Genomic DNA, 23,103 nt, shown 5'->3' with positions numbered 1-23,103 from the left:
ACAATAAAAAATCTTTTTTTGTACCTTTTAGTGTGAATTTCCAACAACGCCCCCCTTATGTCACCTACACACCAACAGCTACCTTCATGCTACATCAAGTTTCAAGATTCTAGTCACAGCTGTTTCTTTCAGGGTTTTGATGAGGCAATCAGTCACTCCTATTTTTCAATTTTATATGCATAGATTCTGAGTTGAGACCATATTTCTTGTTGCTCGTAATTGTGAATATGGATCTTGGCGATATATGGGTTCAAAATGATGTTGCCATTTGTCACATGAGAAAAATTGGCTGCAGAGTTTATTTTGGCGCAATAATAATCCGCCATATATATATTTGACTTTGTGATTTAATATTCCGTGAATTTTCCCACAGCTAACGCTTTCCAAAAAAATTTTCACAATTATACACATGGCTCAGGTGTAGCATAAGCTTAACACAAACGCACGCACACACACTCAATTGCCATTTTCAAAAAATTGAAAAAAAAACAAACAAATAAAGCCAATCTCATTTAAATATATTAACGGATTATGGCGTAATAGACTGAAATAAGTAAATAAATTAGGTTAATTAGCTCTTGGCATACAATGTCACACAGCCAAGCATTTTATATGACACACACATACACACGGATGAACACACACACATACGATACATTTTATTATTCATTCATTTATTTATTTCGGTTTTTTTTTGTTAATTTTTCTATTAAATCAACGGGGGAATTTCTGTTCTTCCCGAGATCAGATAAAAAAATTGCAAGGAAATATACGACACAAAAAAAAAATTTAGAAATAAATTTAAATTAAAGGAAATAGAAAAGAAAGAGAACAAAATGGATCAACAGTTACTAGGCCAGGCAAAAGAGAAAACCTGGCAGCACCTTATCTACATCTCATTAGAAATGGCAAACATTTGTTACCTAATCCTGAAAGGATTTGAATTTCAAGATGTGACACAAATATCAAAATAGAAAACGGGGGAGAGAAAGGCGAGGAAGAAGGATGTCGTGGAAGAAGACGTGAAAGAAGAAGGTCATAGAAAAATGTTGCAGCATTCGTTGTTGGCATTGCTACTTCTGCTGTTGTTGTTGTAGCACAAAACTCAAAATTAACATTGAATATTTAATGGAGATGTGTGTGTGTGAGGATTTTTTTTTTCTCTGATAAGAATCCAAAGAATTTTCAAGAAAGGTGAAATGGGACCTACATAATTGTGTAAATAATTAAAAAATGGAATTTATTGGCTTTTATAGGTGAATGTGTTTATATCCTACACAACAAGGTGGTCAGGGTATTATGTCTTTGTGCATTTGTTTGTAACAGACAAAAGGAAACGAGATAGACCCATAGTTCCTTTTGATGATCTGCATAGAATCACATTCTGAGTCGATTTATGCATGTCCGTCCGTCCGTCCGTCTGTCCATATATTTTTGTAAACAAAGTACAGGTCGCATTAATTGCCCGATCCAAATGACATTTTGCACAAATCATTTGTTTGGCCCAAGGACGAACCCTATTGAAATTGGAGATAATCGGTCAAAATTTAGATATAGCTCCCATACATATCTTCGTCCGATTTGCCTTTTATTGTGCACCAAACGTGTAATATCAGTCCGAATTGTATGGAATTTTGCACGTACGATCAGATTGGACCTGAAAATAAGTATGCCAAATATGATCGAAATCGGTTAAGATACAGCTATAGCTCCGATTTGTTATTCTTGTCCTCCGCAGCCGTAATATGCACTCTGTCACAACAATATTTGGGGAAATATATCAAATACAGCTCAGAAATACATTTGCTACATTTTATCGAGATCGGTTCAGATTTGGATATAGTTCCCATATATAATTTCGTCCGATTTACCTTTTTTTTATTGTGCACCAAACGTCTAATATTTACCCAAATGGGATGAAATTTTGCACTTACGACCGAATTGAGTCTAGAGGCTAGTATGTCAAATTTGGTGAAGATCGGTGCAGATATAGCACCAAGTAGACAAAGCACGCAGTTCGAGAGGGACCGTTATATATAGGTAGCTATATCCAAAAAGTGGATAAGCATTGAATATATTTGTGAGGAGTAAATTTACCCACTGGAAATTGTTAAATTGCAGGACCGGAATCTTCCAAATGCCGAAAATTAGAAGGAATCGTATTTGGGGGCTATAACTGAACGTAGAAGGATATATTCGATTCATATATAGCAATATTTGTGCACATTTTCAACGCTTCATTTTTAATCGATATTTTCAAAGATGGGCAGACGTATGTATGGACATTCCTTAATCGACATAGAATTCTGGTCATATACAAGGTGAGATAAAAAAAACTGCATCAAAGTCAAACGCCACATTTTTTAAATTTTTTAACTTTAATTGAATGAAATCAACAAATGTCGGAAATAGCATCAAATTTTAGAATAAGTTTAGATTTGCTAGATTTAGATTTGTTAGAATTATGCCCTTCAAACGGCCAATGAAACCGTCACACTCTGCCCGAATGTTATTTTGCGGTATTTTGGCCCATTCCCGTCGAAGCGCTTGCTTGAGGTGATCGACACTTTGGTATTTGTTTAGTGCCAACCTTGCTTTCCAAAATACTCCAGACACAATAGTCTAACGGATTGGTATCCGGAGTTTTTTGTGGCCATTTTGCGCTGGAAATGAACCGCGGAACCTCATTTTGTAACCATTCTTGGGAGGCGCGTTCTTAGTGCGATGGTGCTGAGTCCTGCTGCAATTTCCAAGGTCTGCTGCCAAAATGTTTGCGTGCCCAAGTCTTTAATACACCCTCCGGAATATTTTCGCTATAATATTCGGCATTTATTCTGATGCCACGGTCGATTAATACGAGCGGAGAGCGACCATCGGCTGTTATGGCGGCCCACCCCATCATCATGGCCGGCGCTTGAGTTCTGGTGGCCAACCCAAGGTGAACATTTTCAGCTGACCTCTTTGGCAAGTAATCGCGATCATTTTGTTTGTTTACAAACTGCTGGACAACGGATGTTTTCTCATCGGAGCAGAGAAAATCAAATTCGGGCGTTCACCACTTTCGGCCAAGCGAAGCAACTTTTTAGCTCTTTTAATTCTATTTCTTTCTGTTGCGGTGTAAGTTCTTGCATTTTTTGAAATTTCAATGGTTTTACCCCGAGCTCGTTTTTTTAATATTTGCCGAATGCAATATTGCAATATGTTCAGCACACGAGTCATTTATCGGCCACTACGGTGCGATTTTCGATCAAGTCGCTTCTTTACTTTTCGAACCATTTCTGCTGATGTTGCTATTTCGTTCTTCCGTCCACTTCCTTGACGTCGGGCTACGCTACCTGTATCACGGCAATGAGCGATGCTACGAGACACAAAAGATTTATTCACATTTAAATGCTGGAGTGCTCTAACGATAGCAACTTGTGGTTTTCCAACCAAATATGAAGAAATCACAATATCACGCGCGAATTCCATCACGAATAGCTTCTTTTCTGGAACATTCTCCCCCAAATGCTTTTGTACGCTTTTAAACAATATAATGAGCTGTCACTGGAATAATTTTAACAGCTGACGGACGAGTGACTTAGTAAATGACAGCAGTCTGAAGTTGGTTGGAGTTTTTTCATCTCACCCTGTAATAATCCATACTATGGAGGGTATATTAACTTTGTCATTCCGTTTGTAACTCCTCGAAATAATCATGTCAGACCGAACAAAGTATAAATATTCTTGATCAGCGTAAAATTCTAAGTCGATTTAGCGATGTCCGTCTGTCCGTCTGTCTGTTGTAATCACGTTAGCTTTCGAACGAATTGAGACAGAGGGCAAAAATTTTGCACACATGTTTATTTTTCCAGTAGGCAATTTAAGTTCGTAAATGGGCCATGTTTTAGCGACATTATTCACCGGAATTGATTCAAATTTGGTATTTGAGATTCGTAATGGATATTACAGCCTATGACAGAAAATTGTCGGTGCAGGTCCACGTCTTCGTATAGCCCCCATGTAACGGTACCTCCCGATATTCGGTATTTTGATGATTTTAGCGACATTATTCACTAGAATTGTTTCAAATTACGTATTTAGAGTTCGTTTTGGGAACTACAGTCTGCGACAGAAAATTGTCTATGCAGGTTCAGGTCTTCGTATAGGCCCCATATATCAGTACCTCCCAATATTCGGTATTTTTACGAATTTAGGTACAATACTCACCGAAATTTTTTGAGATGTGGTATTTGAAGTTCGTAATGGATGCTACAGCCTGTGACGGAAAATTGTCCATGCAGGTCCAGGTCTTTGCACAGCTCCGATATAACGGTACCTCCCTATATACGATATTTTGATGACTTTAGCTACATTATTCACCGTTTATTTGAAGTTTCGAATTTGAATATGGTAAGGGCTTATGACAAACAATGTCTATGTAGGCCCACGTCGTATAGATTCCAATATAACATCTATTTTTGGTATTCTTAAAATTTTAACAGAATTTTTAAGGATTTTATTTTTTGAAAATTTCGAAATTCGTTTCAAATGGTGGAGGGTATTCAAAGTTCGAACTTACTATTTTTTAACTTGTTTTTTTTTTTTTTTGAAGGGCATCAAGTTCAAGTTCTATTGAAAAAAATGTCAAATTTTGAAAATTTCAAATTTAGATTTTAAAAAGATTTAAAGAAGGTGTATCGCACAAATACCTTTTCTATAACAAATACCTGCTCTATCTAAGGAATATCCTTTAAAGCTGCTAATTACATCCTTTAATAGATCATTTTTTTCGGGTGAATTTTCACCCCTCAAAAGTATCCATGTGGCCTTTGTAAACGAATTACATTTATTGCCAATGAATTTATAGACACAACTATTAAAACATCCTGTTTTGTTCTAACCATTTTCCGGGTCTTTCCTTTGCTTTGTTTTCCAAACAATACCGAAAAAAAGTTTCCTTTTTTCTTTTTTGGATTTGTTATTAAATTTAATATAAAAGTTTCAAATTAATTGGCATGCCTTGCAGAAAATGAAGAGGGGGGGTCAAGCTACATATCTATTTCACTTTGGCCGCTTTAAGCAACAACAATAGATGGACGCAAAGAGGACCAAGTAGCTTGCTCGCCCGAACAACGTACTGGAAACATAAATCTTTGACAGAGCTTTTCCTTTCATTACCAAAAAGACATCATAAATCCCGACGAAACTTGTTAAAAGTGCTATTTTGTTGGAGGATTTTTTTGCACGTTACTGTTCTTCTTGTTCTTCCTCTATGGTTTGTATTCACAAGTGGCGGAGGTGGAGGAGGGGAAATATAAAAATTATAAATAATGTTCTATGAGAATGATTTTGCTACTTCTTCTTCTTCTCTAAATTTCCTGTTACCTTTGCTTTGTTTGGTTCTCTTTCTCTCTTTCCCTTTATTGTCTTACCTATTTGAAGTTTTGCTTTAATTTTCTTGACATCTTTTTATTACATTATCCTCTTTTTGAAACAAGGGAGGAAGGAAGGAAAGGAGGAAAAAGGGCATCATGCATGCATGACTCCTAACATGGAACATGTGAGTGAGTCTCTGTGTGTGTGTGTGAGTGTGTGCGGGCGGGAGAAGTGTATGGCATTGCCAAAATCGCTGCTGTACGAACAGCAGTACTAACTTAAATCGCGTGCTTAGAATTTTAAATGATATTGATTTTTATTTCTTTTGTGTTGTCGTCGTTGTTGTTGTTGTTGGGGGCAAATAACATAGTTTGCTCCGAATGACTTAAGAAAGCCAATTTCCAATGACTCGTTGAACATTCATTGGCCAGTCAGCCATTGTGTCGTCGTTGTTGGTATGTCGTGCCAGTTATTTAGGTCTTTAAGAAAGAAAATTCCCCCATGGATGGATATTGGCTACTTTTATTTGTGGAAATGGGAAAAAAGTTTTGATTTGAATAATAAAGAGAGTTGTGTGGTGTCGTATGATTGTTAACAATACTCATAAGCCCAGGTGTATGGCATATCTGTGGAGAGGGAGTAATGAGTTTGTTTTGGCTCAGAAGTTCATGATTCCTCGAAATATTGACTCAAAACTTATGCATATACTAAATCTGGACAAGCTGAGTCCTTCGGCTGTCCATGTTAAAGCTAGTTTACACACTATGTTACAGTCATTTGTAAAGTGAAATTTTACACACCAGTCTTAAGGATTTTAATGCATACTTTAAGGCGCTACCAATAAGGTACATTAAAATGAGGTATTTTAAATTTGTCATTCCGTTTGTAACTCATTGAAATAATAATTTTAGACATAAAAAAGTACGTATATTCGTGATCAGCGGAAAATTCTATGACGATTTAACCCTGCCCGTTCGCCGTCTGTTGAAATCACGCTACAGTCAAAAGGAATTAAGATAGGAAGTTAAAATTTTGCCCACATCAGTCCTTTGTCTGCAGGCAGGTTAAGCTCGAAGATGGACTACATCGGTCCACGATAAAGTATAGTCCTCTGTATTTTGATGCCAAATTTTTCAATGAAATTATCTGATACTCCTCAAATAGGAGTTTCTTCTGAGTACTTAACCACCTGAAAGAGTATTGTCTATATAGGCCCACGATATCGTACATCCTCCATACATTCGGTACTTTGATGATTTTAGTTACATTTTTCAATGGAATTGTCTAAAATTCTACACAAGAAATGCTTTGTGGGTACCTTACCGCTTATAAGATAATTGTCTATATATGTGCACGATATCGTATAGCCCCCATATAACGATACCTACCGATCTCTGATATATTTATGATTTTAGCCACATTTTCATTGGAATTTCCTAAAAATCCATACTAGAAGTTCTTTCTAAGCACTTTACCCCCTGAACCAGAAATGGCTATATAAGTCCACGATGTGGGCTATACGACAAAAAACGGTACCCCCCGATATTCGATATTTTGACGATTTTAGTGACATTATTCACCGAAGTTGTTTCAAATTTCGTGTTTAGAGTTCATAATGGGAACTACAGTCTATGACAGAAAATTGTCTATGCAGGTCCAGGTCTTCGTATAGGCCCCATATATAAGTACCTGCCTAAATTCGGCAATTTGATGAGTTTCGGTACAATATTTACCGAAATTGTTTGAAATTACTTATTTCAAGTTCATAATAGGTACTACAGCCTGTGACAGAAAATTGTCTATGCAGGACCAGGTCTTCGTATAGCCCCGATATAAGGGTACCTTCCTATATTCGGTATTTTGATAATATTACCAACATTATTCACCGGATTTTTTCAAGTTTCGTATTTGAATATTGTAATGGCATATGACAAATGTTGCCTATGCAGGATCACGTCTTCGTATAGTACAAAATTTTGAATGGATTTTTTTTTTTTTTTGAAAATTTCCAAATTCATTCCAAATGATGGAGGGTATTCAGACTTCGGCCAGGCCGAACGGTTTACTCTAACATTGATTATTTTAATGCACACTTTTAGGCGCTCTCAATAATTTTTCTAAAGTATATTCATGTATTCATGATCAGCGTAAAATTCCAGTCCGATATTGCCATGTCCTTCAAAAGAAGTTAAGATAGAAGTACTGAAGACTGGTACACATGCGTTTTGGGTCTCAACTTAGATTAAGTTCGAAGATGGGCTATATCGATCAACTTGTTTGTATAGCCTCCATATAATGCTACCCCCTTTATTTTAGGCATTTCGACGATTCTCGGCATATTTTCCAACAGAATTATCTGGAATTTGGTATTTGAAGGTATTTTTCATTTTGTAAAAAAAAAACTGCTAATATAGCTTCATATTGTGGTATGTCTCCCATATAACGGTACCTGATAGCCTTCTCTAATTATACCCTCAGCCATATGGCTAGAGAGGGTACATATTATCGAAATAATGGTGTTAGACCCTTGGTCTCTTTAGACCAAATCCGTATCTAGCGATGTCCGCCCTTCTATCTGTCTGTCTACTGGCTGGTGCGCACAATAACTCTCGAAGGACGTATCCGATTTGGTCCAAACATGGTACATCCTAATATTATTATCAAAGGTCAACATTTTCAAAAAAATATTTTACTGCACAGAAAGGGAAAGGATAATCCAATTTAGCTTCAATTTTGCAAATCCTCACATTTGCTTTTGACCTAGATCAGGTTAGAAAATAGACTCCATCTCCACTCAAAATTTTGAATTTTATAACATTTATAAAAAGTGATGTAAGAGTCCGATTGTCTTCAAATTACACATATCACAATAGTGTTAGTAACCCAAGGTCTACTGTGAAGATGGAATATATTGATTCACTCCTTCTGGTACCTCCCCCACAGAGGGCCAAAATTGTAAATAACTGAAACGTTCATAAAATCCGAAATAAGCATCCTGTTCGCTTCAAATTTCACATATGCCATCATTTTTACTAACACCAGATATGCTGTGAAAATGGAACATATCGGCGTACTTCCTCTGGTACATTCCCCGCAAGAGAAACCCCATTAATATAGTACAGTGTTTAAAGATTTTAATGCCTATAGGAGATGTCTTAAAGAGAACATGTCAATAGTAGACGTACTAAAGTAGGTTCTGTCCAAAAGGATTTCCCATCCAAAAATAACTTTTTAGAAAAATTCTGTCATAGAAGATTGATAAGAAAAGCCTGAAAAGGGTTTTTTCTTTAAAAAACCTAAAAACATTTTCTTTCTAAAGAATGCCCAATTAAGTTCTAATTTCTGTAAAAAATGATAAAGGTCTTCATTCCCGCAGAATCCTCCAAGAAGGTGGTGTTTCTATAGAAGATATGTAGAAGTTCAACCTTCAGTAGTAGAACATACGATGGTATTTATTCTGTAGAGTACCCCAAGAACCTGTTTATCCCATAGAATCTCAAAATAAGGTCTTCTTAAATATTCGAATATGTTTCCATCCGTAAAAGACACTTTGAGTAGTCCCGTCGTAATCGTAAAGCTTTGAAAGGATCTAGTTACTATAGAAGATCAATGATTCTGTAAATGAGAGACATCTTATAAAATACCCTATTAAATCTCATCTTTGTATTCTGTGTACTAAAATGAGGTCTAATATCTAAGGAGAGGAAATTCCTAATTAGGTTTAGGCTTTGGTGCGATAATTAAAAGAAAATGACAAATTTGCTATGTGTCAAGTTAATGAGTTTTCACCCCGCCAAGGTGTTAATTTCTACCATTTCTAGTCTTGATTAGAAGACAAATTATCAAATATCTTATTTTTAAAATAATACAGGGGGAGATGAAAAAACTGCAACCAACTTCAGACTGCTGTCATTTCTAAGCTACTCGTCCGACAGCTATTAAAATTTTTCCAGTGACAGCTCATTATATTATTTACTAGCGTACAAAAGCATTTTGGTGAGAATTTTCCAGAAAAAAAGTTATTCGTGATGGAATTCAAGCGTGACAGTGTGATTTCTTTATATTTGGCTGGAAAACCACAAGTGGCTATCGTTAGAGCACTCCAGCATTTAAATGTGAATAAATCGTTTGTGTCTCGTAGCATCGCTCGTTACCGTGATACTGGTAGCACTACTCGTAGCCCAACGTCAAGGGAGTGGACGGAAGAAAACAGCAACATCAGCAGAAATGGTTCGAAAAGTAAAGAAGCGACTAGATCGAAACCCTTGTCGCAGTGGTCGATAAATGGCTCGTGAGCTAAACATATCGCAATATTCCATTCGGAAAAAATATTGAAAAATGAGCTCGGGGTAAAGCCATTGAAATTTCAAAAACTGCAAGAACTTAAACCGCAACAGAAAGAAAATAGACTCAAAAGAGCTAAAGAATTGCTTCGCTTGGCCGAAAGTAGTGAACTGCCGAATTTGGTTTTCTCCGAACAGAAAACATTCGTTGTATAGCAGTTTGTAAACAAACAAAGTGATCGTGTTTAATTGCCAAAGAGGTCAGCTGAAAATGTGCACCTTCGGTTGGCCACCAGAACTCAAGCGCCGGTCATTGTGATGGTGTGGACCGCCATAACAGCCGATGGTCGTTCTCCGCTCGTATTAATCGATCGTGGCATCAGAATAAATGCCGAATATTATCGTGAAAATATTATGAAAGCTGTATTAAAGCCTTGGGCACGCAAGCATTTTGGCCGCAGACATTGGACATTCCAACAGGACTCAGCACGCGCCACCCAAGAATGGTTAAAAATGAGGGTTTCGCTTCATTTTCAGCTCACAATGGCCACCAAAATCTCCGGATACATATCCGTTGGACTATTGTGTAAAAAATACTCAAGTGTCGATCACCTCAAGCAAGCGCTTCGCCGGGAATAGGCCAAAATACCCCAGAGCAACATTCGGGCAGTGTGTGACGGATTAATTGGCCGTTTGAAGGCCATAGTTCGTGCCAAAGGTGATAAATTCGAACAAATCTAAACTTATTCTAAAATCTGATGCTGTTTCCGACATTTTTAGCTTTCATTCAATAAAATTATCAAAAAAATTCATAAAAAATTATGGCGTTTGACTTTGTTGCAGTTTTTATACCCTCCACCATAGTCGTAGATTTTTAAGGATTTTTTTTCACGGGCCCTCATTGATTTAATGCTTTTTTTATACCCTCCACCATACTATGGAAGGTATATTAACTTTGTCATTCCGTTTGTTACTCCTCAAAATACTCATGTTAGACCCAACAAAGTATATATATATATTCTTGGTTAGCGTAAAATTCTAAGTCGATTTAGCGATGTCCGTCTGTGTCTGTCTGTCCGTCTGTCTGTATGTTGTAATCACCCTATCATTCGAACGAATTGTGATAGAAGGCTAAAATTTTGTACACATGTTTATTTTGCCAGTAGGCATGTTAAGTTCGTAAATGGGCCATGTAGGTCCACGTTTTCATATAGCCCCCATATAACGGTACCTCCCGATGTTCGATATTTTGATGATTTTAGCGACATTATTCACCGGAGTTGTTTCAAATTTGGCATTTAAAGTTCGAAATGGATACTACAGCCTAAGGCAGAAAATTGTCTATACAGGTTCACATCTTCGTATAGCCCCCATATAACGTTACCCCCCAATATTCGGTATTTTGATTATTTTAGCGACATTATTCACCGGAGTTGTTTCAAATTTGGTATTTGAAATTCGAAATAGATACTTCAGCCTATGACAAAAAATTATCTGTGCAGGTCCACGTCTTCGTATAGCCCTCATATAACGGTACCTCCCTATATACGGTATTTTGATGATTTTATCTAAATTATTCACCGTTTATTTCAAATTTCCAATTTGAATATGGTAATGGCTTATGACAAACAATGTCTATGTAGGTCCACGTAGTATAGACCCCGGTATTTTTTAAATTTTAACAGAATTTTTAATGCATTTTATTTGTTTAAAATTTCCAAATTCGTTCTAAATGGTGGAGGGTACCTGCAGAAGATGTCATTTCAAAAGAATCCCATTTTTCAAAAGAGCCTTCCCTCAAGAGACGCGATTTTTTCCAGAAAAAAAAATAAAATAAAAAGCCTATTTTTCAGAAGAGAAATAAATGGGATCATTTTCCATAGAAGGCCAGGAAAATGTAGTCGTTCCTCAGAGAACATTTCCCGAAAATATCTTGATCCCGTAAAAAAAATTCACAAAAGATAGAAATATGACTTCATTAGAAGAAATGTAGAAGCTATTTTTCTGGAGAAGGCTTTCTCAAAAGATAATAAACCCATAAACGGGGTTTTCCATAGAAACCCTAAAGAAGGTCTTCTTTTAAGATACTAAACAAAAACTTCTTTCTATGTATGGTGGAGGGTATAAAAACCCGAAAAGCGTATTTTCTTAAGAAGACCTGAAATCATTTCCCTTAATCTTTGAATTGTAAAATGCCCTATTAATCTAATTTTTGTATTCTGTGCACAAAACTGAAGTTCAATATCTGAGGACAGAAGATTCCTTTTGGGATAGCATTGGTGCGTTAATTAAAGGGAAATTAAAATTTAGCTTTCTGTCAAGTTTTTGAGTTTTCATCCCGCGAAACCTCCCATCGATGCGTTAATTTCTACCACTTCTAGTCTAGTATTTGAAGACGAAATACAAATTATTTTATTTTTATACCCTCCACCATACTATGGAGGGTATATTAATTTTGTCATTCCGTTTGTAACTCCTCGTTATACTCATGTCAGACCCAAAAAAGTGTATATATTATTGATCAGCGTAAAATTCTAAGACGATTTAGCCATGTCCGTCTGTCTGTCTGTTTGTATGTCTGTTGTAATCACGCTATCTTTCGAACAAATTGAGATAGAAGGCTAAAATTAAGTTCGTAAATGGGCCATGTAGGTCCAAATTATCATATAGCCCATATATAACGGTACCTCCCGAAATTCGGTATTTTGACGATTTTAGCGACATTATTCACCGGAATTGTTTCAAATTTGGCATTTGAAGTTCGTAATGGATACTACAGCCTAAGACAGAAAATTATCTGTTCAGGTCCACGTCTTCGTGTAGCCCCCATATAACGGTACCCCCCGATATTCGGTATTTTAATGATTTTAGCGACCTTATTTATCGGAATCGTTCCAAATTTGGTATTTGAAGTTCGTAATAGATACTGCAGCATAAAACAGAAAATGGGCCATGTAGGTCCACGTCTTCGTATAGCCCCCATATACCGTACCCCCCACCCCCTCCCCCGATATTCGGTATTTTGACGATTTTAGCGACATTATTCACCGGAATTGTTTCAAATTTGGCATTTGAAGTTCGTAATGGATACTTCAGCCCATGCCAGAAAATTGTCTGTGCAGGTTCAAGTCTTCGTATAGCCCCCATATAACGGTACCCCCCATATTCGGTATTTTGATGATTTTAGCTACATTATAAACAGAATTTTCTTCAAGTTTCGCATTTAAATATTGTAATAACTTATGACAAAAGTTGCCTGTGCAGATCCATGTCGTCGTATAAGCATTTGGTATTTTTAATATTTTAACAGAATTTTTAACGGATTTTATTTATTTATTTATCATTTTTTTTGGAAATTGCCAAATTTGTACCAACTGGTGGAGGGTATTTAAAGTTCGGTCCGGCCGAACTTACAGCTTTTTTACTTGTTAAAATTCAATTTGTATTTCATTGTGGCATTCTAATTGAATCCCTCAAGATATTTTTGATTAGAAAAAATAATGTGTTGAAAGATTATTCAAATGTTTAATCCGCTCTGTGAATTGTGGCGTATGATTCATGTCAACACGTATACGCCACACTGTTCCACAATGTTTTAATGCACGCACACATGCATAGTGCGTACGATTGGAGACTTACCTAGCAACGATTAACACAACCAAATAATTGCATCGTATTCCAACATTTTAAATCCAATCATTTTCGAAATCTAGAAAAGTATGAAAAATATAAAATTAGATTAAATATTAAAAATTAAACAAACAAAGTAAAATATTTATACAAAAGGTGTTTCTATTTTGTTAAACAATATTATTGTTATTATAGCTTTTCCAAAGATTTTTATTCTAACAGAAAAATATTGTTGCATCCATGAAAATCCCCTGACAGGCATAGTATTCACCATGGATAACCCTACTCTGTATTCCATCGCTCCGCCCACACAAACTTGCACGCACTGTGCGTCGCTAAGAAGTCAATGTGGAATACGCGTTATGAAGCCACAACGTGTCTGTGTGCGTGCATGACCTCATGTGTCTATTAAATTGACACAGTCGTGTGAGGCCTCGGCGATGACTGGAAATATATCAGCCCCTTGTAAATTTTCTCCTTTTTGGTATGGCGGGCACATTTCATATTCATTTCAGCGAAAGACAGCTGGCGTGCATGTGGTGTCATCACATAGCCAAGACGAATATAAAAAAAGCTAAAAAGTTCAAAGGCATGTGCAGAAACCTAATGCGGGGCGGAGGGACAAAATTTCCAAGAAATGAATTAGGTGGAAAATGTGTCAGTAACATGACTAAGACAACAACAAATATGTCCATGCCCAGAAGAAATTTGAATAGCTTCTGAGAATTGAAAGAATTGAAAAGATCTAAGGCCCTAAGAAGACCCTCTATAGGTCTTCGGTCTATAGAAGACCTTATTAAGGTCTAATATCTAAGGAAAATCCTCCGCCGGTCTCAGAAGACTTTTTAGAGGTCTTCGGTTCATAGAAAAGCTTGCAAAGGCCTTCATAAAAGATCTAGATAAGGTATTAGATCAATGGAAGACCTGGTAAAGGGCTTCTTTCCATAGAAGACCCATAGAAAACCTTGTAAAGGTCTTGTGCCCATAGAAGATTTGGTATGGCTCTTGGGTTGATAAAACCCTTTGTTAAGGTCTTTGTTTTTAGAAGGCTTTTTAAAGTTCTTAGGTCCATAGAATGACTTGTGAAGGTCATAATTTCATGGAAGATTTTGTAAAAGTCTTTGGTCCATAGAAGACCTTGCAAAGATCTTCGACATACGAAAGACCTTGCAAAAGTTCTCGGTCCATAGAAGAACGTGTAAAAATGTAGAACCCGTAGGCTCTAGGGTCGATAAAAGACCTTGTAAAGGTCTTCGTTCTTTAGAAGGTTTCGTAAAGGTCTTCGGTCCATAAAATACCTTGTTCCAGAGGTCTTTGGTCCACAAAAGATGTCCAAGACTTTCCTTCTATAGAAGACTTTGTAAAGGAGTAAGAAAGACCTTTTGCAGGTCTTCGGTACATGAGAAACCTTGTAAAGGTCTTGGGTCCATGTGAAAACTTGTAAAGGTCTTCGGTCTGTAGAAGACCTTGTGAAGATCTTCGCTCTATAGAAGACCTCGGAAAGGTGTTCGGTCCATAGAAGACCTCGAAAAGGTTTTCGGTCTACAGAGGACCTCGAAAAGGTATTTTGTCCACGGAGGACCCTGTAAAAACCTTTGGTCTGTAGAAGACCTCAAAAAGATCTTCGTTCCACGGAAAATCTCATTCGGTTCATCTTGCCAAGGTCCTCGGTCCATAGAAGACCTCGTACAGAGCTTCGGTCTATAGAAGACCTCACAAAAGTATTTGGTCCATAGAAAGAGACTTTGGTCCATTGAAGACCCTGAAGAGGTTATTGGTGCAAAAAAAGGCTTGTGGAGGTCTTCGGTACAAAGAAGAAGGCCTTCGGTCCATAGAAGACTTTGTGAGAGGCTGTCTAGACCTTTGTAAAAGGTCTAGAGAAAACCTTGTGAAGGTCATCGGTCACTAGAAAACCTCGTAAAGGTGTTCGGTCTAAAAGTCTTTGGTCTAAAAAAAACGTTCAAGACTTCTTCGGCCTATAGAAGACCTTGTAAAGACCTAAGGAAGACCTTTTGCAGGTCTTCGGTCCATAGAATACCTTGGTCTTCGGTTCAAAGAAGACCTTGTAAAGGATTCCGGTCCATAGAGTGCTTTGATCCACAAAAAACGTTAAGGACTTCTTCGGCCTATAGAAGACCTTGTAAAGATCTAAGGAAGACCTTTTACAGGTCTTCGGTCCATAGAAGACATTGTAAAGGTCTTCCGTCTATAGAAGACCTTATAAAGGTCTTCTGTCTATAGAAGACCTTGTAAAGGTCTTCCGTCTATAGAAGACCTTGTAAAGGTCTTCCGTCTATAGAAGACCTTGTAAATGTCTTCTGTCTATAGAAGACCTTGTAAATGTCTTCGGTCCATAGAAGACCTTGTAAATTTCTTCGGTCTACAGAGGACCTCGAAAAGGTATTTTGTTCACGGAAGACCTTGTAAAAGCCTGTGGTCTATAGAAGACCTCAAAAAGATCTTCGGTCCATTGAAAACCTTGCGAAGGCCTGCGGTCTATAGAAGACCTCGAAAGGGTTTTTGGTCCATAGAAGACCTTGCGATGGTATTCTTTCCATAGAACCCTTGTAAAGGTCTCCGGCCCTTAGGATATCTTGTTAAGGTCTTCGGTCCATAGAAGCCTTCTTCAGTCCATAGAAAACCCTTAAAACATTATACACCATGGAAGACCCTTGAAGGGTCCCCTTGCTTTGGAATGCCCTTTGAAAGGCCTTCCTCCAATAGAACATCTACTTAAACAGCCTCTCACTATTGATTATCTTCCAAACTAATTTAACTACCCCGTTATGCCATTGTATCCTGGCAACTCTCTAACTGTAAATTCCCTTACTTAAAACCACCGAACTTTCCAACTTCCACTCCATAGCCATTCCTGCCCCAACACACAGCACACCACACCATTAACTCGAAACCCAAAACCACGTACTTTCTCCGTCCAAAACTATTTAGTCTTGCTCAAGGAATGCTCGACAAGTTTCGCAACTCATCGGGTTGTGTTGGAAAAAAAAACCAACTCCCAAAGACCACCAAGCGAACCTGTCGATGCCGACAACACATTGCAACGTCAATACACCCATTCGTCCGTCCGTCCGTCCGTCCGCCTATTCTAAATGGAATTTTACCATAATTCATTAGCAAAACAAGAAGGCATCGTTTGTTAAATGTTAAAAGTTATTTTTGTTCTGTTCATTGGCATGGTTGTCGGCTCTCCGCCGCCACCACTCTGCCCGCTTTGTTCGCTTCGGATATCTTTAAAATTTACATTGTGTGTTTCGCTCTCTTCCCTGCACCCCACCCCCAGATCTTTTCACGCCTCCTTGTTGTGGTATTCGTTTGTTTCTGCGTTTCGTTTTTTGTTTTGTTGTTGGGTTTGTTACCCTGTCTATGTTCATTGCGTGTTTGGGTAGCATTTCAATGTTCTACCTCAGCCCCCGATACGCTTCGTTCTTCCATTGAGGTAGGTGCTGCCCACACTCGCTCACATGCTATGCCATGCCACCAAATCAGCCGGAACGAAATTGCAAGGATATGGTTGATGCTATGCTAGTTTTAATGGTGGTGGCTAAAGTCAATGGCAGGTATGGCCAATGATAGCCAATTTTAATTTTTATTTTTTTTTTTTCTGTTTCCTAAAAATATCTCATGATTTTTTTAAATTTTCCGAAGAGTTATATTTTTAACTACGAAATAAAAAATATTACAAAGTTTTAACTCTAACAGGCAGTTCCTCGAAATCCATGTATTTTAGGTATACCGTGTCTTTGGCAATATTGCAGATAAAAAATACGGAGAATGATTAAACCTCGAGCAAGTCACCTAGAGTTTATTTTTGATAATTCTTTAAAATATGGTTTTAAAAATAAAAAAATGTCATAAAATTCTACTATAGATCCTAGAAGATTTCAAGGGTCTAATTCTTACCTAAACGACAGGAATTCATATATCTTAACCAGTAAAGTCTTAAAGTCGGACGGGGCCGACTTTATGATACCCTACATCACTTTGCATCTTAAGTAGAACTTCATCCCCTTCCCCTTTTCAATTCAGGCTTGAATTATCCATTTGGTGAACAATTAACTTGAAATCGGATAGATATATATGAAAGCTATATCTAAATCTGAACCAATCTCGAAAATTTGGGAAATGTATTTCTGAGCTGTATTTGATATATTTCCCTGAATATCGTTGTTGCGGAGTGCATATTACGGCTGTGGGTAACAAATATAACAAATCGGATGAACAATATATATGGGAGCTATAGCTATATCTGAACCGATCTTCACCAAATTTGACATACTAGCTTCTAGACTAAATTCGGTCGTAAGTGCCAAATTTCATCCCATTTGGGCAAATATTGGACGTTTGGTGCACAATCAAAGGTAAATCGGACGAAGTTATATATGGGAGATATATCCAAATCTGAACCGATCTCGATAAAATTTAGCAAAGGTATTTCTGAGCTGTATTTGAGATATTTCCCCAAATATTGTTGTTGCAGAGTGCATAATACGGCTGCGGAGGACAAGAATAACAAATCGGATGAGCAATATATAGGGGAGCTATAGGTATATCTGAACCGATTTCGATCAAATTTGGCATACTTATTTTCAGGCCTAATTTGGTTGTATGTGCAAAATTCCATACAATGCGAGCTGATATTACACGTTTGGTGCACAATAAAAGGCAAATCGGACGAAGATATATATGGGAGCTATATCTAAATTTTGACCGATTATCTTCAAGTTCAATAGGGTTCGTTCTTGGGCTAAACAAATAATTTGTGCAAAATTTCATATGGATCGGGTAATAAATGCTAACTGTACTTTGTTCGCAAAAATACATGGACAGACGGACGGACGGACATGCATAAATCGACTCAGAATGTGATTCTATGCAGATCATCAAAAGGAACTATGGGACTATCTCGTTTGCTTTTGCCTGTTACAAACAAATGCACAAAGACATAATACCCTGACCACCTTGTGGTGTAGGGTATAAAAATCCTTTGCTCCATTGAATATCGATGAGACTGTTTGACCCCCTTGATAGTTTTTTTGGAAAAGTATGTCTGCATTATCGATTTCTGCTAACAAACCGAGAACAATCATTGCCATTTTCCTAGGGATGTCAAGCATGCCCAATCATGTATTTAAGAGCGCGTGTGTATGTGTGTGTTTCAATGGGGAAAATTCCCATAAAACACTGAGTTCGCATTGTTCAGTTTTGTTTGCCATAAATTAGTTTCTTTCCCAGGCTAGAATGCGGCATTCATTGGTCTTTTGTTTGTTGGAGACAAAACAAAACAAAACGAAAAAAAAGAAAAACACGCCAATAAAATTAAAACTGCAACACTCCGTTATCAGAAAAAAGAAAAGCATTTTCCTTATTTGGCCACATGCCATTGGGGCTTTTCTTCTTTTAAATTGATTGGCTTAGTTTTATGGCTTATTACAATATTACAATAAAAGACTTGCTGTATATTATGCAAACAGAACAAAAAAAAAAGAGCCAAACTTAAATGTCCCATCATTATGTAAATTCAGGTATCTCAATCTCATCTTCTCTCCCTCTCTTCCTCTTTTGCCCTTGCATTCTCTTCGTCTTGGGGTTTAGCATATTTTGCAAATCTTCTCGACATCAACTATTGCCTTAAGGTGGCAAACACAAATGAATTTCCATTTGCCTTGGAATTTAAGTCACATGTTAACTATAATAAAATTCAAAATGCAAAACAACAACAACCACAACAAAAAAATATTTCATTTCATTTTGGCTTTACCAAAAATTTGCATAATTTTAATTTTTTTGAAGAACATTCAGGCAAATGTACTCAGTATCTCAGGGGATTTAGTGGTAATTTTCTTTTCGGTTTTCTGGTTGCCAAATCTAGTCTTAGGTGAAAAGCCCTCAAGGTCTTTATATATTAATGGCATAAATATTTGCATTTTGAGTTTTCTGAACTTAAATGATTTTTTTTCAGGACATATATGCGTATACGTTGTGGCATTACTTATACGCTCTAGGAGTCTAATATTCGAAAATTTGCAAAAATTTTTGTCAATATACATATAATTGAATATATGGCTCAATTTCAGAATTTAGACAGCAAAATATGTGTTTCTACACAAACCAAATGCCAGGTATTGATTTTATCTTATAAAAACATATATATTTTTTTTTTGGGAAAAAATTTCTTAAAAAAAATATATTTAAGAAAAATATATAAAAATATAAGATTTTGACCAAAAATGATAAACAACAAGTTATCAATAAAATCTTCTTTAAAAGTTTACTTCCCTTTTTAAACTGATTTCCTTAAAACAGTGCACTTGAAAATCCATAATTTTCAGTCAGTAATCCTTAAAATGTTATTATTTTTATATATAATATTAAGTCTGTTATTCCGTTTGTAACACCTCGAACTATAAATTGTAGACCCCACAATATATATATATATATATATATATATATATATATATATATTGTTGATCAGAATAAAATTCTATGTCGATTTAGTGATGTCCGTCCGTCTATCCGTCTGTCCGTCTGTGGAAATCACTCAAGCTTACGAACGAATTGAAGTAGATTGATAAAATTGTACTCAAATGTATATTATGTCTGCAGGACATTTGGTATTGAAAATTGGCCATGTAGGGCCACGTTTTGGTATAGCTCCCATATAACGGTACCTCCAGATATTCAGTATTTTGATGATTTTAGCGACACTATTTATCAAAATTGTTTCAAAATTGGTATTTGAAGTTTGTAATGGATACTACAGCCTAAAACAGAAAATGGGTCATGTAGATCCACGTCTTTGTATAGACCCCGTATAACGGTACCTTCCGATATTCGGCATTTTGATGATTTTAACGACATTATTTACTGGAATTTTTTCAAATTTGGTATTCGAAGTTCGCATTCGATACTACATCAAAAGACAAAAAATGGGCCATGTAGGTCCACGTCTTCGTATAGCCCCCATATAACGGTACCCCCGTATACAATATTTTGATGATTTTAGCGACTTATTTCAAATTTTGTATTTGAAGTTCGTAATGGATACTACATCTTATGCCAGAAAATTGTTCGTGCAGGCTTATGACAAAAGTTGCGTATGCAGGTCCACCTTGTCGTAAAGACCCTAATATACGGCTACATTCAGTATTTTTAAGATTTTAACAGAATTTTTAATGGATTTTAGTATTTTGAAAATTGCCAAATGTGTCCCGGCCCGACCGAACTTACGCTTTTTTACTTATTATTTTTTTTTTTTAATTCACGACGATATTTGGACAGAGTTTCTGGAAAAACAACACCAGAATGATTTAGTCTTTTGTGAAAAATTACACTATTTTCAGGACATCCTTGTAAAAACAGATATATTTAATAAAAGAACACTTCAACCAGAACTCGTGAGGGCCAGGAAGTATTTTAATAAAATAATATGATTTTTTACCAGAAATTCCGTTCAATAACTATAGTATTTGCCAGGATATTTTATATATATATATATATATATTTTTTTTTTTAAATACGAATCAACATAAAAATCAAGAATTGTGGTTAAAAATTTTAAATTAAAAAAAAAAACTCTTAAAAATCTATTGATCCCTTACTTTAAACTCTGCAGAGTTACGAATTTTGTAATTGCCTTAAAAAATAATTTTCCAAAAAACCAACTTTTTTCATCAGACATTTTTGTTTTAACGTCCCGATTCGAGGTCGAAAACCCTCTAAAAAGTCCTTGAACAATTTTCCACGGTTTTTGGTCAGAGGTCTGCAAAATAGTTCTCTTATTTTCATCAATCTTTTGTCGAAAATCCTTAAAAAAATTTTAATTTCAAAGATTTTCAAAATAATTTTCCTAACAAATCCAACAATTTTTGCCAGATGACCTTGAAACGATTTTTCTAAAAAACTCACATTAATTGCTCAGGTGCCCTTTGTTTTTTCAATTCTACGATATTTCGCCAGTTCCTTTTTAAAAGTTTTTAAAATCCACAACTTTTCAGTAAGAACTCTTCGATTCTTTCGAAAAATTTTCCAGTGGTAGTTATTTTTACCTAGATTCCGGGAAACAATTTTTTTTTTGACCCAGACCCCGATCAACTTACCCGATATAGACAATATAGGTATCGTTTGAATGCTTACTACTTTTGGAAAGGTAAGAGTGTCAGCAATAATTTGGCATCAAATTGTTTGACCCCCATAATGGGCCCCTTTTCGACTTTTTTGGGGTTTTATAAAAAATCCGGTTCCAAAAATCAACAAACCGCTTATGATTTTTATATTGTCTACATCAGGTAACTGGATCCGAGTCTAGTCGGGGACTTGAACCCGGACTTTCGGGTCAAAAATCTGGGGTCCCGGGTCCGCCTCCAAGAAAAAAATAGTTTCCCGGGATCAGAGTAAAAATACCTGCCTCTGGAACAAAATTATAAAAAAAGTAGAAGGGTCTTTACTAAACTAGAATTACGACGTTTTTATTACTACAATTTTTCGCCAGAGATCAGCAAAATAATTTATATACCCATAGCAATACAGAGGGTATATAGAGGGTGAGATAAAAAAATGAGAAATAAGTCAAACACCATAATTTTTACATTTTTTTTTTAATTTTAATTGAATGAAAGCAAAAAATGTCGGAAATAGCATCAAATTTTAGAATAAGTTTAGATTTGTTCGAATTGGTCACCATTGGCACGAATTATGGCCTTCAAACGCCCAATGAAAACGTCGCACGCTGCCCGAATGTTGCTCTGCGGTATTTTGGACCGTTCCCGGCGAAGCGCTCGCTTGAGGTGATCGACACTTTGGAATTTTTTAGTGCCAACGGATTGGTATCCGGAGAAATTGGTGGCCATTGTGCACTGAAAATGAAGCGAGGAACCTCATTTTGTAACCATTTTTGGCTGGCTCGTGCTGAGTTCTGTTGGAATGTCCAAGGTCTGCGGCCAAACTGTTTGCGTGCCCAAGGCTTTAATACACCCTCCAACATATTTTCGATAAATACGAGCGGAGAGCAACCATTGGTAAGATGAAAAAATTGCAACCAATTTCAGAGTGTTGTCATTTCTAAGTCACTCGACCGACAGCTGTTGAAGTTATTCCAGTGACAGCACATTATATTGTTTACAAGCGTACAAAAGCATTTTGGTGAGAATTTTCCAGAGAAAAAGTTATTCGTGATGGATTTAAGCGTGATAGTGTGATTTCTTTATATTTTGATGGAAAACTACAAGTGGCTATCGTTAGAGCACTCCAGCATTTAAATGTGAATAAATCTTTTGTGCCTCGTACCATCGCTCGTTACCGTGATACTGGTAGCGTAGCCAAACGTCAAGGAAGTGAACGAAAGAACGGAACAGCAACATCAGCAGAAATGGTTCGAAAAGTAAAGCGACTTGATCGAAACCCGCGTCGAAGTGGCCGAAAAATAGCTCGTGAGCTGAACATTTCTCATTATACGGCAATATTGGGCAAATATTAAAAAATGAGCTCGGGGTAAAACCATTGAAATTCCAATAAGTGCAAGAACTAACACCGCAACAGAAAGAAAATAGACTCAAAAGAGCTGAAGAGTTTACTTGCCAAAAAGGTCAGCTGAAAATGTGCACCTTCGGTTGGCCACCAGAACCCAAGCGCCGGCCATGGTGATGGTGTGGGCAGCCATATCAGCCGGTGGTCGTTCTCCGCTCGTATTAATCGACCGTGGCATCAGAATAAATGCTGTATGTTATCGCGAAAATATTCTGGAGGGTGTATTAAAGCCTTGGGCACGCAAACTTTTGGCCGCAGACCTTGGACATTGCAACAGGACTTAACACAA

General features: G+C 36.7%; 1 protein-coding gene across 1 annotated transcript in view; it reads right to left on the bottom strand.

Annotated features, from left to right (window-relative positions):
* Positions 1–23,103, bottom strand: part of LOC101900537 (uncharacterized) — a 223,396-nt gene that overhangs the window by 120,875 nt on the left and 79,418 nt on the right. Inside the window, exon 3 of the mRNA XM_005179455.4 lies at positions 13,281–13,350. The gene's annotated coding sequence lies outside the window, so the exon portion shown is untranslated. The remainder of the gene's footprint in view (positions 1–13,280; positions 13,351–23,103) is intronic.

The sequence above is a fragment of the Musca domestica genome, unplaced genomic scaffold (genome assembly GCF_030504385.1).
Source record: "Musca domestica strain aabys unplaced genomic scaffold, Musca_domestica.polishedcontigs.V.1.1 16, whole genome shotgun sequence".
Lineage (NCBI taxonomy): Eukaryota > Metazoa > Arthropoda > Insecta > Diptera > Muscidae > Musca > Musca domestica.
This window is presented reverse-complemented; position numbering and strand designations above follow the sequence as displayed.